Source organism: Pongo pygmaeus, chromosome 5 (assembly GCF_028885625.2).
Source record: "Pongo pygmaeus isolate AG05252 chromosome 5, NHGRI_mPonPyg2-v2.0_pri, whole genome shotgun sequence".
NCBI lineage: Eukaryota > Metazoa > Chordata > Mammalia > Primates > Hominidae > Pongo > Pongo pygmaeus.
Window position 1 is genome coordinate 105,046,105 of NC_072378.2, and position 16,321 is coordinate 105,062,425.

At 40.5% G+C, this 16,321-nt stretch overlaps 1 protein-coding gene and 1 long non-coding RNA gene across 2 annotated transcripts in view; one reads left to right on the top strand and one right to left on the bottom strand.

Moving 5' to 3' along the window:
• Window positions 1-1,393, bottom strand: part of BVES (blood vessel epicardial substance) — a 38,615-nt gene extending 37,222 nt beyond the window's left edge. The window contains exon 1 of the mRNA XM_054491840.2: window positions 1,129-1,393. The gene's annotated coding sequence lies outside the window, so the exon portion shown is untranslated. The remainder of the gene's footprint in view (window positions 1-1,128) is intronic.
• Window positions 1,394-1,409: 16 nt separating this feature from the next.
• Window positions 1,410-16,321, top strand: part of LOC134739746 (uncharacterized) — a 63,486-nt gene continuing 48,574 nt past the window's right edge. The window contains exons 1-3 of the long non-coding RNA XR_010126760.1: window positions 1,410-1,473; window positions 1,934-2,090; window positions 2,801-2,919. This is a non-coding gene — a long non-coding RNA (uncharacterized LOC134739746). The remainder of the gene's footprint in view (window positions 1,474-1,933; window positions 2,091-2,800; window positions 2,920-16,321) is intronic.

Genomic DNA, 16,321 nt, shown 5'->3' on the forward strand with positions numbered 1-16,321 from the left:
CGTTTAGTGGCTTACACTTAACAATTCTTATACAGAGAATAGGTGGAAAGAGAAAGGTTAGACTGCTAAATTGGTAAACTTTTCAGATTAATTTTGACTAAATCAAGAGAAATTATTTTTCCCTCATCAGATCATCAAAATGAAGTCCTTAAATTACCTATACTAGTAAAGTTCTGTTTATCGTTTTTCAAATAGGTGATTGTAGGGCTAAATAGCTAAATGCTGAAACTAACATTAAACCTCTACCAAACTAAAAAAAGGAAAAACATAACTGCAACGAGCGTCTTGCTAGTCGAGTTAATTCATTCTGTAATTCTAACTGAATCTTCGCACATCTTCCGAATGGCAAATGGCATTACATTGCTAAGAGTCTTTTCGCACTTATTCATGCTTCAAAGCAGGCAGTTTCTGGGACTTGTCTGGCCAACAACTCGTTCCCAAAGGCTCGGGGAAGGAGGTTGCGGGTGGGTGGCGCGGACCTCGGGTCCCCAGCCATCGGCGCTCTCCCGGGGCCCTCTGACCTCGCTCCTTAAAGGAGAAGGGTCCGTGGCAACGGTCCTCCTCGGCCAGGCGCTCTCGGGACGCGGGGGTGAGGAGTGAGCGCCATGGCCCACCCTACTCTCCGAGCGGGGACGGAGTGGGCGACACCGCGCGACCGGCTGCACGCAGGCTCTGCGCGGCTCGCGGCGGCCCTACAGGGGGCGAGGAGGAACCCGGGAGACCCGGCGGGGAGAGCAGAGACGGAGCTCACCAAGGGGCTTGCCCACCGCAGAGCGCGGGAGCCGGCACTCGGTGGGGCCGAGGACCCGGGGACGCTGGGGCTGCCTGACCCGAGCGGCGGCCGTTGACCCTTGAGGGTCTCTGTGGCCGCAGCGCCCAGACCCGGGGAGAAGGGCGGCCTCCAAGGGCCGGGAGCCCCTCGAGGGCGCGGCCAGCGAGGAGGGACAGAGGGCGGCGCCCCCGGCTGCCCGGGCGCGCAGAACAAGCAGCTGCCGCCGGGGCCGACAAAGTTGCTCCCCGAGGGGCTGAGATCCAACTTTCGCTTCCCGATTTAGCCAGGGGAGCGCAAGGCCGCACACAGCCCGGCGCGGGGGGACAGCCGGCTGCAGCTGCGCCTCCCATCCTTACCTGGCTGGTCCCTGGCGGGGAGCCTGGGCAGCGCCGACCAAAGTTCGGAGCGGCAGCTTCGGAGCGCGGGACGCGGCGCACACGGGCTCAGCTGCTCGACGGGAGCCCGAAGCGCGCTCCTCGGCGGGTCGGCGGGTCCGGAAGCTCCGCTGCCCGGGCCGGGTCCCCAAGCCCGCAGCCGCTTTGACTAAAATAGGCATCGCGACGGCGGCGGCGGCGGCGGGCGGCGGCGGCCAGGGCTGGGGCAGCACCGCGCACGCGCATGCGCCCGCCGCCCCGCGCCCCGCGGCGGGCGGAGCCCGGCGCCGCGGCCAGGACTGCTTGCCCCGCTCCCGCGACTCCGCGGTGGGTCTGCACACCCGAGAACTCGGTTTGAAACGCCCGCTTATTTATTTTCTTGTCGCCTCGCTACAAGATTCTATCCTTGTTTGGGCATGAGTGGGGGGCGGCAGTCTGTGGGACCGGCGGCATTCGTCGTACCTCCTCACGGGGATAACTCGAGAAGTGCGGTCCGGGTAGGGAGAGAAATCAGGAGAGAAAATGAGAAAGAAAATCCTCGTTTCCCCTCAAAGTTGGACGACCCACTCGCATATCTCCTTTTTGAGAGATTCGCCCGTAACTGAGCACAAACAGGGAATAGCCCGGAAAGCGCGCGAGTTCCCGTCCGAGTGTGGCGGGGGAGGCTGAACGTTTGGTCCACACGGGTGCAGGACGCGGGGGTTCAGGCCTCCTGCTTCGGAAGAAGAGGGGGAAGAGGCCGCGCGGGAGGGACTTCTGACACTTGCCACTGTTTTTGTTTTCAAAGAGGGGTACTTAACCGAAACTAGCAATCCCAGGCGGTACAAGGCCCTCCATCGTAGGCAAAGCACTACCTGAATGTAGATTTGGGGCCATACGTTGGAAAATAAGACATGAGAGTATGCTCCAATCAACCTTTACTGTTTACTGGACAACTATTTTGGGTAAGAAAAGCAAGGAAAGTTAATAAAGAATTGGCGTTGGTGGGGGGGTGTCTTGTAGGACAATAGAGGAAGGTTGTAGGACAATAGAGGAAGGTTAGATGGGTACCCAGTTTCCACCAAAAGTGTCCCATTATGGGTTAAAATTGGCACCAGTTATTAGAGTATGAGATCGTTCATGCATGTGAAATGTGATCTCAGTATGAAAAAGACCACCACCGATTGTGTGAAGGTACATTATAAAGAGTACCTGGAGGTGCACACTGGACAAGTCTCTGGTTGAAGAGATGGTGCAGCCTAGTATAAAAGAGCATGGGCCTTGATGTCACACAAGCCGGGTTTGAATCCTCCCTCTCCTACCAGTTTACTGTGTGACCTTGGAGAAGTTACCTAGCCCTTCTGTGCCTCAGTTTTCTTTTTGGGACATGGGGATAATGATGATGATGATGATGATGATAATTATGATAATTGTACCTGCACTTCATAGTATTGTTTTGAGGACTAAATGGTGTAATTATATATAAAGGTCTTAAAATGGTGTTTGGGACATAAGTTTTATGTATATATATTGTATTTATAAAACTCCTTTTCTAATACGTCTGAACTTTCCTATAACCATAAAAGATTACTTTTTGAGATTACTTCTTTAGAGTCTGTTTCTTTCTAGATGCTCTGCCAGCCTTTTTTTTTTTTTTTTTTTTTTTTTGAGACAGAGTTTCGCTCTTGTTGCCTAAGCTGGAGTGCAATGGCGCGATCTGGGTGCACTGCAACCTCCGTCCCCCGGGTTCAAGCGATTCTCCTGCCTCAGCCTCCCCAATAGCTGGGATTACAGGTATGCGCACGCCCCTGCCAGCCGTTTTGATAGCTACCACTGAATACATTTTAAGGTGTGGGTATACATGTGTGCGTAAAGACTTAACTACACAGATGTTCACTGGAGGGTGAGTTATAATAATGAATATTGGAAATAGCCTAAATTCTAACCACAGGGGACTAAGTAAATTATAGAACATCCAGTCAGTCTTGTTTATGAAAGAGCATGGGCCTTGATGTCACACAAGCTGGGTTTGAATCCTCCCTCTCCTACCAGTTTAAGCAGCCATTAAAAATAAAAAACATAGAAACAGACTGTATGTTTAAGCAACCATTAAAAATAATTTCTAGAAAGATATTATAGACATCATAATAATGTCTACTAATTATATAAAGCAAACTATGCCCCCAAAACGCCAGCCCACTGCCTGTTTTTGTACACCCATTTTTACATTTTTTATGGTTGGAAAAAATCAGAAGAAGAATATTTCATGATATGTGAACATTATATAAAATTCAAATTCAGTGTCCATAAAGTTTTATTGGAACCCGGTCACGTTCATTTTTATGGCTGCTTTCATGCTGCCAATGCAGCTTTGATTAGTTACAAGAGAAACCTTATGGCCCACAAAGCCTAAAATGTTTACTCTCTGGCTCTACAGAAGAAGCTTACTGACGCCTCACATAGAGTATACTTTGTGTCAGGCAGTGTTATAAGTAACTTAGATATATTGTCACCTATTACACACCCACTCCTTACCTTCAGGATAGGATACCTGTAAGGCATGTAGATCATATAAAGATTGCACATTTTTATGAAAAGAGCACTGAATTAGTTATAAGATTTGAGTTATAGCCTTTGACAGAGTCTGTGTTTTCTTTGAGTCTGTGTTCTATAGAAAGTGAAGATTGGAAAAAACCTAATCCCCTCACTATAACCCATCTAGGATTGAAACCGTTATTTATAGAGTATCTTACTGTATTTTAGTTTCTTATCCCAGATGTATGAACAGTAGCTTTATAAAATTCAAAGCAAGAATTCTAGACACATAGCCCAGGACATGGGAATGCCTTAAGCTCCCTGGTCTCCTCCTGCTGGCCACAGAAAGGTCAGACTGAAAGCTTCTAAGCGCTATTTTGAAAGTTAATATGAAGCAAGGAGCTAATTTGCACATACGTGTAGAATGAAAAGGGTAAGAAGCATAAATAACAAAATACAAGGCAGTCTGTCTCCTCTGTAAAAACTCTGGCTAGTGTTAGATTGACATAATTATTTTTAACTTTATTTCTTTATAGGCATCCTAGTCTACTTTTACCAGTTGGATAAAACCTTAATGAGACTTCAAAGTTCAGATAGAATAAGTTTTGTGAAAATGAAACAAGATCTGAGAGAGTCACTTGTTTTAAAAGTACTCATATATTGGGAGGCCAAAGTGGGCGGATCACCTAATGTCAGGAGTTCTAGCCAACATGGTGAAACCCCATTTCTACTAAAAATACAAAAATTAGCCTGATGTGGTGGTACATGCCTGTAATCCAGCTACTCTGGAGGCTGAGGGACAGGAATTGCTTGAACCTGGGAGGCAGAGGTTGCGATCAGCCGAGATCACACCACTGCACACCAGCCTGGGCAATAGAGTGAGACTCTGTCTCAAACAAAAAACAAAAAAACAAGTACTCACATAACAATAAGTAGCATTATCTTCCTTATCTACAAATCTGCCCATGGTATATACATCAGTGTAGACTTTATTTCAACTGTTATTACTAATTGCATGGAGACTATAGTTGCTTCTAATACATTCTCATAGCAGACAGTTCTGGTCATGACTGGTTTCTGAACCCACATTCGTCTCATTAATTGTTGCATTAACTTTTTCACTGACCAGTTTGACAACCAGCCTCACTGATTGTTTTTACATTTCTTTTGATTTTAAAAAAATTAATGGACTTTTTTAAAGAGCAGTTTAAGTTTACAGATGACTGAGCAGATAGTTTCCCTCATGATTAACACCTTGCATTAGTGTGGTATGTGTGTCACAAAGGGAGAACTCAAATTGATCCATCATTATTAACAAAGGTCTGTAGCTTACTTTACGGTTCACTCTTCATGTTTTAGATTCTGCAGGTTTTGCGAAATGTATAATGTCATGTATCCACCATTACAGTATCATAAAGAACAATCTCAGTCTACTGTGCTCCAGTTCTTCATCCCTCTGTCTATCCTCCTCCCGCACCCCTGGCAACCACTGATCTTTTTACTGTCTTCATAGTTTTGCCTTTTCCAAAATATCCTATTGTTGGCATTATAGAATGTATTGCCTTTTCAGATTGGCTTCTTTCACTAAGCAGTATGAATTAAGTTTCTTCCATGCCTTTTCTTTTTTTAATGTGATATATGTATATATTGTGAAATGATTACCACAATCAAATTAGTTGACACATCCATCACCTCAGATAGTTACCATTTTTATGTGTGTAGTGAGAACATGTAAGATCTACTCTCTTAGCAAATTCAGTTATAAAATACAATATAACTAACTAAAGTCACTACTCCATACATTGGATCCCCAGAGCTTATTCATCTTATAACTGGAAGTTTGTACCCTTTGACCACCTTCTCCCCAGTTTTCCCACCCTTCAGCCCCTGGTAACTGTATTCTCTGTTTCTGTGAGTTCAACTTTTTTAGATTCCATGCATAAGTGAGGTCATACAACATTTGTCTGTCTCTTTCTGACTTATGTCACTTAGTGTAAGCCCTGCATTTTTATTCATGTTACAAATGAAAGAATTTCCTTCTTTTATGGCTGGATAATATTTCATTGTGTACATATGCCATATTTTCTTTATCCATTCCTTCCTCAGTGGACACTTACACTGTTTCCCTGTCTTAGCTGTTGTTAATATTGCTGCAATGAACATGGGAGTGCAGACATCTCTTTGAGATACTGATTTTATTTCCTTCAATATATACCTAGAAGTAGGCTTGCTGGATCATATGGTAATTATATTTTTAATTTTTTGAGGAACCTCCATACTGTTTTCCATAACGGCTATACCAGTGTACACTCTCACCAACAATGCACAGGGGCTGCCTTTTCTTCATATTCTGGCCAATACTTGTTATCTCTTGTCTTTTTGATAGCCATTCTAACAGGTGTGAGGTGATTATCTCATTGTAGTTTTGATTTGCATTTCTTTGATGATAGTAATGGTGAACACCTTTTCGTGTATCTGTTAGCCATTTGTATGTCTTTGGAAAAATGTCTATTGAGGTCCTTTACCTATTATTTATTTATTTATTGCTGTTGAGTTATATGAGTTTCTTACATATTTTGGATATTAACCCCTTATCAGAGATATGGTTTGCAAATATTTTCTCCCATTCCATAAGTTGCCTTTTCATTTTGTTGATTGTTTCCTTTGCTGTGCAGAAGCCTTTAAGTTTGATGGAATCCCACTTGTTTGTTTTTGCTTTTGGTATCATATCCAAAAAGTCATGGCCAAGACCGTGTCAAGAATACTTTTTATTACATTTTCTTCTAGTAGTTTTGTGGTTTCATTTAAGTCTTTAATCCATTTGGAGTTAATTTTTGTGAATGGTATAAGATAAGGGTCCAATAATCAGTCTTCCCAAAAGAATTTATTAAAGATACTATCTTTCCCCCATTGTATATTTTTGGTGCTGTCATCAAAAATTACTTGATCATAAACACATGGACTCATTTCTGGGCTATTCTGTTTCATTGGTCTAGACGTGTGATTTTATGCTGGTACCATTGTTCTGATTACTGCAGGTTTGTAATACAGCTTGATATCAGGAAATGTGATGCCCCTAGCTTTGTTCTTCTTTCTCAAGATTGCTTTGGCTATTTGGGGTTTTTGTTTGTTTGTTTCTTTCTTTTGAGGTAGAGTCTCACTCTGTCGGCTAGGCTGGAGTACAGTGGCACAGTCTCTGCTCACTGCAAACTCTGCCTCCAGGGTTGAAGTGATTCTCCTGCCCTAGCCTCTCAAGTAGCTGGTATTACAGGTGCCCACCACCATGCCTGGCCAAGTTTTGTATTTTTAGTAGAGACGCGGTTTCCCCACGTTGGCCAGGCTGGTCTCGAACTCCTGACCGCAAGTGATCCACCCACCTCAGCCTCCCAAAGTGCTGGGAGGGATTACAGGCGTGAGCCACAGTGCCTGGCCTATTTGGGGCCTTTTGTAATTCCATGCGAATTTTAGGATTTTTTTCTATTTTTGTGAAAAATGCCATTGGAATTTTGATAGAAAATGCATTGAGTTTATAGATTACTCTTGGTAGTATAGACATTTTAACAATATTAATTCTTCTGAACCATGAACGTAGGACATATTTTCATTTATTTGTGTCTTCTTCAATTTATTTCATCAATGTTTTATACTTTTAGTGTATAGGTCTTTCATGTTCTTGGTTAAATGAATTGCTAAATATTTTATTGTTTTGATGCTGTTGTCAATGAGATTGCTACTTCATTTCAGATAGGTTGTTATTCATATACAGAAATAAAACTGGTTTTCACATGTTGATATTATATCCTTTAATTTTACTGAATGTGCTTATTAGTTCTGATAATTTTTGGTGGAGTATACAGGGTTTTTATATATAAGATCATGTCTTCTGCAAACATACAATTTTACTTCTTCCTATCTGATTTGGAAGGCTTTTATTTCTTTTTCTGCCCCAGCGAGGACTTTCAGTACTGTCTTAAACAGAAGACAAGACACTCTTGTCTTGTTCCTGACTTCAGCTTTTCCTTTTTCTTTTTCTTTGTTTTTTTGAGAGGAGGTCTTGCTGTATTGCCCAATCTAGTGTGCAGTGGCATGATCATAACTCACTGTAGCCTTGAACTCTGGGTTCAAGTAATCCTCTTCTCTCAGCCTCCTGAGTAACTGCAACTATAGCTGTGTGCTGCCACAGCCCGCTAATTTTCACATTTTTTTAGAGACAGATCTCACTGCTCACTGTGTTGGCCAGGTTGGTCTCAAACTCCTGGCCTCAAGTGATCTTCCCACATCGGCTTCCCAAAGTGTTGGAATTACAGGCGTGACCCACCGTGCCCAGTCAGCTCTCAGCCTTCACCATTGAGTATGATGTTAGCTGTGGGCTTGTGATATATGGCCTTTACTGTGTTGAGGAACATTCCTTTTGAGAGTTTTTATCATGAAAGGATGTTGAATTTTGTCAAATGTTTTTCCGCAGATACTGAGATGATCATCATATGGTGTTTGTATTTCATTCTGTTGGTGTGGTGTATCATATTTATTTATTTGTATATGTTGAACTATCCTTGCATCCCAGGGATAAATCCCCCTTGACCATGGTGTGTGATATCTTTAATGTGTTGTTGAATTCAGTTTGCTAGTATTTTGTTGAGGATTTTTGCATCTATGTTCATTGAGGATATTGGCCTGTAATTTTCTTTTCTTGTGGTGTCCTTATCTGGCTTTGGTATGAGGATAATTCTGGGCCCATAAAATGTGTTTAGAAGTGTTCTCTCCTCTTCAGCTTTCTGGAAGAGTTTGAGAAAGACTGACGTTAAATTGAAAGTTAAAGATTGAAGCTTTAAATATTTGGTAGAACTCACCAGTGAAGCCATTTGGTCCTTTACTTTTCTCGTTGAGTCTTTTTATTACTATTCATTCTCCTCACCATTCTTGGTCTGTTCAGATTTTCTATTACTTGTGATTTCGTTTTGGTAGGTTGTCTGTTTCTAGTTGTTTATTTATTTCTTTTAGGTTACCCAATTGTGGCCATATAATTGTTCATAGTAGTGTCTTATGATCTTTTCTATTTCTGTGGTATCAGTTGTAACCTTCATGTCTTTTTGAGTCTTAATAGCCCATATCTTTTTATTACTCGAGGTACCACAGTTCATTTATCCATTTACCGTTTTAAGGACATCTTGGTTTCTTCCAGTTTTGGCAAATTATGTCTAAACATATAAACATTGGTGTAGAGTTTTTTGTGTACACATATTTTCAACTCATTTGGGTAAATACCTGGGATCATATGGTAAGACTATGTTTAGGTTTGTAAGAAAACTTCCAAGCTATCTTCCAAAGTGGCTGCACCATTTTGCAATCTCACTAGCAATGAATGACAGTTCCTGTTGCTTCACATCTGTACTAACATTTAATATTATCATTTTTTTGTAGGGTGGGGTGGGGAGTTCTAGCCATTCTAATAGGTGTGTTTTTTACATTATAAATTGATTCAATTACTTAATTTGTTCAAAATAACCAAACAGGTTATGTACTCAACAGGTCTATATTTTTGTTAGATAGAAAACTGGAAACAACATCTCAAAGCAAAGGGGCTTAACTTTTGTATTATTGTTTTGCAAGTCTCGCCGTCTAAAAAATGCAGTGTCCAAATACTGTTAATGTTAAATTCAGGGAGAAGCCCCCTAAAGAAGTCATGTAACAATTTAATCATTGGACAATAAACTCTCACCAAAAGGCTTCACAGCTCCTAAAAGAAATGACACACAGGCTGGGTGTGGTGGCTCATGCCTGTGACCCCAGCACTTTAGGAGGCTGAGGCAGGCCGTTTGCTTGAGCCCAAAAGTTTGAGACCAGCTTGGGTAACATGGCAAAACCCTATCTCTACAAATGGGCCATCATGGTGACTTGGCGCCTGTAGTCTCAGCTACTCCAGAAGCTGAGGCGGGAGGATCCCTTGAGCCTGGGAGTTTGAGGCTCTAGTGAGCTGTGATCACATAACTGCACTCCAGCAAGGGCGACAGAGCAAGACCCTGTCTCAAAAAGCAAGCAAACAAACAAAACAAAATTAAAAAACACGCACACACGGCCGGGCATGGTGGCTCACACCTGTAATCCCAGCACTTTGGGAGGCCGAGGCGGGCAGATCACGAGGTCAAGAGATTGAGACCATCCTGGCCAACATGGTGAAACCCTGTCTCTACTAAAAATACAAAATTAGTTGGGCATGGTGGCACACGCCTGTAATCCCAGCTACTCGGGAGGCTGAGGCAGGAGAATTGCTTGAACCTGGGAGGCAGAGGTTGCAGTGAGCTGAGATCCTGCCACTGTACTCCAGCCTGACGGCAGAGCGAGACTCGGTCTAAAAAAAAAAACAAAAACAAAAACCCACACACACAACAGCAAAATTTTAAAAAGTGACCCCGAACTTTAAGAAAGTGAATTATGAAGGCAGTTCAAAGAGTGGTAGCTTTGGAATTAGCAGCTGGATTTGAACAATGGTTTTACATTTAATAGGCTGTATGTGTATTCAGATAATTATCTCTTCTGAGCCTCAGTTTACTTGTCTATAAAACTGGGAAAATAACTCATAGTTACCAAGATGATTTTGACTTTTAGATATTATGTTTTTTAAAATGCCTAGCATCTAGTTCTTGGTAGCATAATTGCATATCTCTTCTATGCCCCTAATAGTGCCCTGCACATGGCGCACACTTCATAAAAATTATTTGAATTCTAGTTTAATTGTTTAATGGAAATGAATTTGAATCATCAAAAGTCCCTAGTCTGAAGAAATAGTTGAACTATCCTATGAACACATGAAGTAGCTAAAATGTAGTTTCATTTTTCTATATATTTGCCTGTTTTAAATAGATGGAATACAGAATACACAAGGTATTTTAAATGAAACTTGCTTATACATTATAAGAATTTGATGCATGCTAAAATTTCCAGTAGTTTGGGATTTCCCTGGAATAGCTAGCAGATCACGAGGTCAGGAGAATGAGACCATCCTGGCTAACACTGTGAAACCCCGTCTCTAGTAAAAATACAAAAAATTAGCCGGACGTGGTGGCGGGCACCTGTAGTCCCAGCTGCTGGGGAGGCTGAGGCAGGAAAATGGTGTGAACCCAGGAGGCGGAGCTTGCAGTGAGCTGAGATCGTGCCACTGCACTTCAGCCTGGGCAACAGAGCGAGACTCCATCTCAAAAAAAAAAAGATACTGGCTTCAAAAGCAAACTCATGAAATGTGCAACAGTCTAGATTGTATAAACTGGGCAGTTGGCAGAGCTAAGTTACAGTAATTCACCATCTTGGGGTTGGCAGAAATGTGCATACAGTAACTATATTGTCAAAAACCAGAGGCCTGATCTTCCGTCTGTCTATTCTTTTTCACATAGCTTTTCTTCTAAAACAGAAGAATTACATTTGTTAATATTTGTTTTAAATATTAATAATAACAAACAAAGGCCACAGATGAAGCATTTCATAGGGTTTCCTAATCCTTTTGGAAATTGTTTCAAAGAGAAGGAAATTATTGTAAGTAAGCAGGCATAACAAAATCGTGTTTTAAATAAAAAAGGTAAGTATGAAAAGAGGATCAGAGAAGTGACCCTGAATTCCACTCAATTCTCTAAGAAGCTTCAACCTGTAACCAGAAGGATTCAATCTCTGGGCCAGATTGGATCCTCAAAACAAAACTGGATCAGGGGCCTGGGCAGATACCCCAAGAAGGGCAGATTCAAATGTCTGACGCCATCTATAGTGACAACCTCTCTTGTCTTTTGTTCTTTCCCTGTTGGGAACTTCTAGGAATTTGCAGACCTTTATAGGTTTATAGCCCATCTATAAATCTCAAGCATGTCCACTTTCAGAGAAGAGAAATGCCAACAACCATTTAGTCTCTGAGGACAACACTTTTAAAGGTACTATTTTATTTAGTGTGTAAACAACTTCTTTATATGAGGTATTTAGTGGTTAGAAAGGAAAACTTGTTAAAGGTAGAAAAATAACTTTTGGCAATTTTTAATAGTATGTAATTTAGTGGTATAGATAAGATTTTGATTGATTGAAAGTGAAGCAATAGGCTGGGCACAGTGGCTCACACCTGTAATCCCAGCACTTTGAGAGGCCAAGGCGTGTGGATCACCTGAGGTCAGGAGTTCAAGACCAGCCTGGCCAACATGGTGAAACCCAGTCTCTACTAAAAATACAAAAATTAGCCAGGTGTGGTGGCAGACGCCTATAATCCCAGCTACTCAGGAGGCTGAGGCAGAAGAATTGCTGAACCCAGGAGGTAGAGGTTGCAGTGAGCTGAGATCTTACCACTGCACTCCACCCTGGGTGAGAAAGCGAGACTCTGTCTCAAAAAAAAAAAAAAAGTGAGGCCATGTAAGGACTTTTAATCTATATCTGGTGAAAGCAGAACTTTCAATTATCATAGAGTTTCTACTATGTGACATAGAGTTCTGTATCATTCTTTTATACAATTAATCCTACAAAAAGGCTGGTTTGGGAGGCAAATGTGAGGCCTGATAATAGCCAGCCAAGTAATTTGACATAAGGCTAGAAACAAAAACCCAAAGCAGCACATCATAAAGATGGAATAATAAAATAAAGTTGGGAATAATGATGCTGCCATCCGGCATTAATTGATGTGCAAAAGCACTCAGTTCCCAGGAGAAAAGAATTATTTAAATGCAAATTTGTATTATTAGTACTACTTAAATTGTTGTAATAAATTCATGAAAATAAGACACCTCTCTAGTTTAATACATATATAAAACCTAATAAAATATTTATGAGCCACATCCAGCAGTTTTACCATTTTGCATAAAAAATTGGTAAACATGATGAAACATTTCTCTAGTCCAAGATCAAACATATTTGATATAATTTAGAACCACACAAAGTGATTGCAAATGCTATTTAGTTTGAAAACTATAGGGCATCCTAACACATTCCCCTGAAAGAACAAAAAGATCATGCTTTGAAAAAGAGATTTTAGAGCCATTGAATCTCTTTTTAGAGTATGGGAAGAATAGAAATACTTTGGACAGAGCAGTTTCTGACAGAAGATGATTTGGGTTTATACGAGATATACAGAACTATTATGCAGTTTTACTGCATGCCACAACATAGAATTTCTTAATATCTTTTACATCAGCCACACTAAGTCATCTGAGTAGAAGTGTGTGAATATAAGCTCAGAAAATGGTATCTGAAAGCAATAGAGCATTACAGTGTGAATCAGGAAATTTTTCACGTTTTGAAGGTTTCAAATGACTTGGTTTAATAAATAAATAAAACTTGTAATACCTAGAAAATTGATGTTGAATGGGAAAAATAAAACAAAATATTGCTATTAATGACTTGGCATTCAGTACTTACATTATTGATGACTTAACATGCTGGCATGTGATTCCCAGTTGTTTTAAGGTGACACTACAGATGTGTGATTCCCTAGAGCCATTTTTCTCTATCTCTGTTATGGCCTTTATTACTTGCTACCTTTTACATATTTATGTAAAAGTCTTGTTCTCCCTCTAGGTCAAAAGTTTCTGGAGGATAAGTGTATCTGATTTATCTTTCATATCTCCGTGGTGCTTAGCATCTGATTTACATATATTTGGAACTTGGTAAATTCTCCAATAGAACAAACAGTAAATCTTTTTAAAAATCGTGTTTTACAACTGAAATTATTATGAATGGGGAAAACAGTAGAAGAAATGTATACCAATATGTTAATAGAAATTGGCTTAGGATAGTGGAATGATTGTCTTTTTTCTATTCTAACTTGTTTATAATACATTATTTTTCTAATAGAATAAAAAAAGTGACACTTAATATTCTACCAGCTTATATTACTTTATTAGAATTATGATGACGTCTCACCATGACAGTGACACCCCACCCCACAGCCCACCCTCATACTCCCCATCACCAACGTCCTCTCCTCCCGTCCTGTCTAGCTGATTAATGATGGAACAGGAATAACTCGGAAAAGATACGTTTGGAATGAGTGGAAAGAGCTGGTGGAGCAGAGGGAAGGTTTAACCCTGAGATTCATTCAGAATTCATTTATTCATTCAGAAACACTGAATGGTCTGATAGGTGGGAAATGCTTGGGGTCAGACCATAGCAATAGGGGAAGAATGCAGAGGCCTCCAAGTCAGAGGCAGCAGCAGAGCCAACCACACTCTAGGGGCCATCAGCCCAGATACCCAGAGACCAACTACCCAAGCAACATTGCGTTCAATCCAGGGAGGAATTAGGAGTTCAAGATCACCCTGGGCAACGTAGCGAGACCCCCATCTCTTAAAAAAAATGTTAGCTGGGTGTAGTGGCGCATACCATGGTAGTTGCAGCTACTTGGGAGGCTGAGGTGGGAGGGTCACTTGAGCCTGGGAGTTCTAGGCTGCAGTGAGCTGGGTCGTGCCACTGCACTCCAGCCTGGGTGATGGAGTGAGACCTCATTGCAAAAATAAATAAATAAAATTAAAAAAATAAAATATAATAACTGCCTAAAATGGAAAGAAATGTCTTTTTAAAACATTTAAAAATTGTTATGGGTACATAATAGTTGTATATATTTATGGGGTACATGTGACGTTTTGATACAGGCATACAATATGTAATGATCAAGTCAGGGTAATTGGAGTACCTGTCACCTCAAGCATTTATCATTTTTTTGTATTGGGAACATTATAATTCCACTCTTTTGGTTATTAAAAATATGCAATAATTTATTGTTAACTATAGTCACCCTATTTATTGTGCTACTGAATACTAGATCTTATTCATTCTAATTGTATTTTTGTATCCATTAATGATTCCACTTCATATCCTTCTTGATACCCTTCTCAGTATCTAGTATCCATCATTCTACTTTATATTTCCATGAATTCAGTTTTTTTTTTTCAGCTCCCACAAATGAGTGAGAACATGCAATATTTGTCTCTCTGTACCTGGCTTATTTCACTTAAAATATTGTCCTCCAGTTTCATCCATGTCGTTGCAAATGACGGTATTTCATTATTTTCTGTGGCTGAAAATTGTGTCTATATACCACATTTTCTTTATCCATTCATCTGTTGATGGACACTTATGTTGATTCCATATCTTCGCTATTGTGAATAGTGCTGCAATAAACATGGGAGAGCAGATTCTCTTCGATATACTGATTTCCTTTCTTCTGGACATATACCCAGCAGTGGGATTGCTGGATCATATGTTACTTCTATTTTTAATTTTTTGTGGAACTACCATACTGTTCTCCATAGTGGCTGTACTAATTTGCATTCCCACCAACCTTTCTCCACATCCTCACCAGCATCTGTTATTCTCTGCCTTTTTTATAAAGGCCATTTTGACTGGGGTGAGATGATACCTCATTGTAGTTTTGAGCTGCATTTTTCTGATGATTAGTGGTGTTGACTATTTTTTCGTATACCTGCCAACCATTTGCATGTCTTCTTTTGAGAAATGTCTATTCAGATCTTTCGCTCGTTTTTAAATTGGATTGATTTTTTTTCCTGTTGAGTTGCTTAAGTTCCTTATATATTCTGGTTATTAATCCCTTGTCAGATGAATAGTTTGCAAATGTTTTCTTCCATTCTGTGGGTTGTAGAAATGTCTCTTAAGTGGCAGGATCAAATGGTTGTTTTCTGCCATCCCTGGGAAGAGGGTGTGAGAGCCATATTATTTAATTTATCATTTAAAATGGAATTATAGTCATCCTTGGGTATTGTGGGGGATTGGTTCTAGGACCCCCTCAGATACCAAAATCTGAGGATGCTCAAGTCCTTCATATAAAATGGCCTAGTATTTACATATAGCATACAAACATCCTTCTGTATACTTTAAACCATCTCTAGATTACCTATAATACCTAATACAATGGAAATTCTATGTAAATAGTTATACTATATTGTTTTTATTTGTATTATTTGTAGTATCGTATTGTTATTTTAAATTTTTTCCAAATTATTATTTCCAAGAAATAGTAATTCTACATCATGCAGGAAAAAAATGCTATTATTACAGGCCTTTTATTTTGGATCCAAGGTTGGTTGAATCTGTGGCTGTGGAACCCTCACATACAGGGGGCTGACTGCACTTACGAGGGACATGATAATCCATTACATGTTTCTGTTAAAAAAGAAAATTTAATTGGGAGGCCATTAGGCTGAGGTGGCTCCAGTGCCTTGGGCTCCTATGTAAACAAACCAAAGCCCAATGTAAACAGTAAAACAAAACTTAAGCTTAACCAGTCAGAAATTGCCAACCAGCCTCTAACTAGGGAGTTTCCACACTAACCACTCAAGTATATTTTCCTTGTCTTGCTTCTGGACCTTATAAGTTTTTTCTTGCCTGTCCCCCTACAGTGAAGCTCTGAACCACTTGTGGCCTAGTGCTGCCTGATTCATGAATTGCTGTCTGCCCAAATAAACTCTTCAAAATTTTGTTTTGCCTAAGTTTACCTTTTCACATTCCCAACAAAGAATCTCTAAGTAAAAATCATTTTGTAGATTTTCAATTCAACAAATGATCTTGGAACCTAACGACTAATAACTGTGCATCCTGAACAAGTGCTGTTCAGACTCACTTCAACAGTATCAGCACGAAAAAATGTGACTTTGAAAGTCATTTAAGGAAATAATAATTCTATATC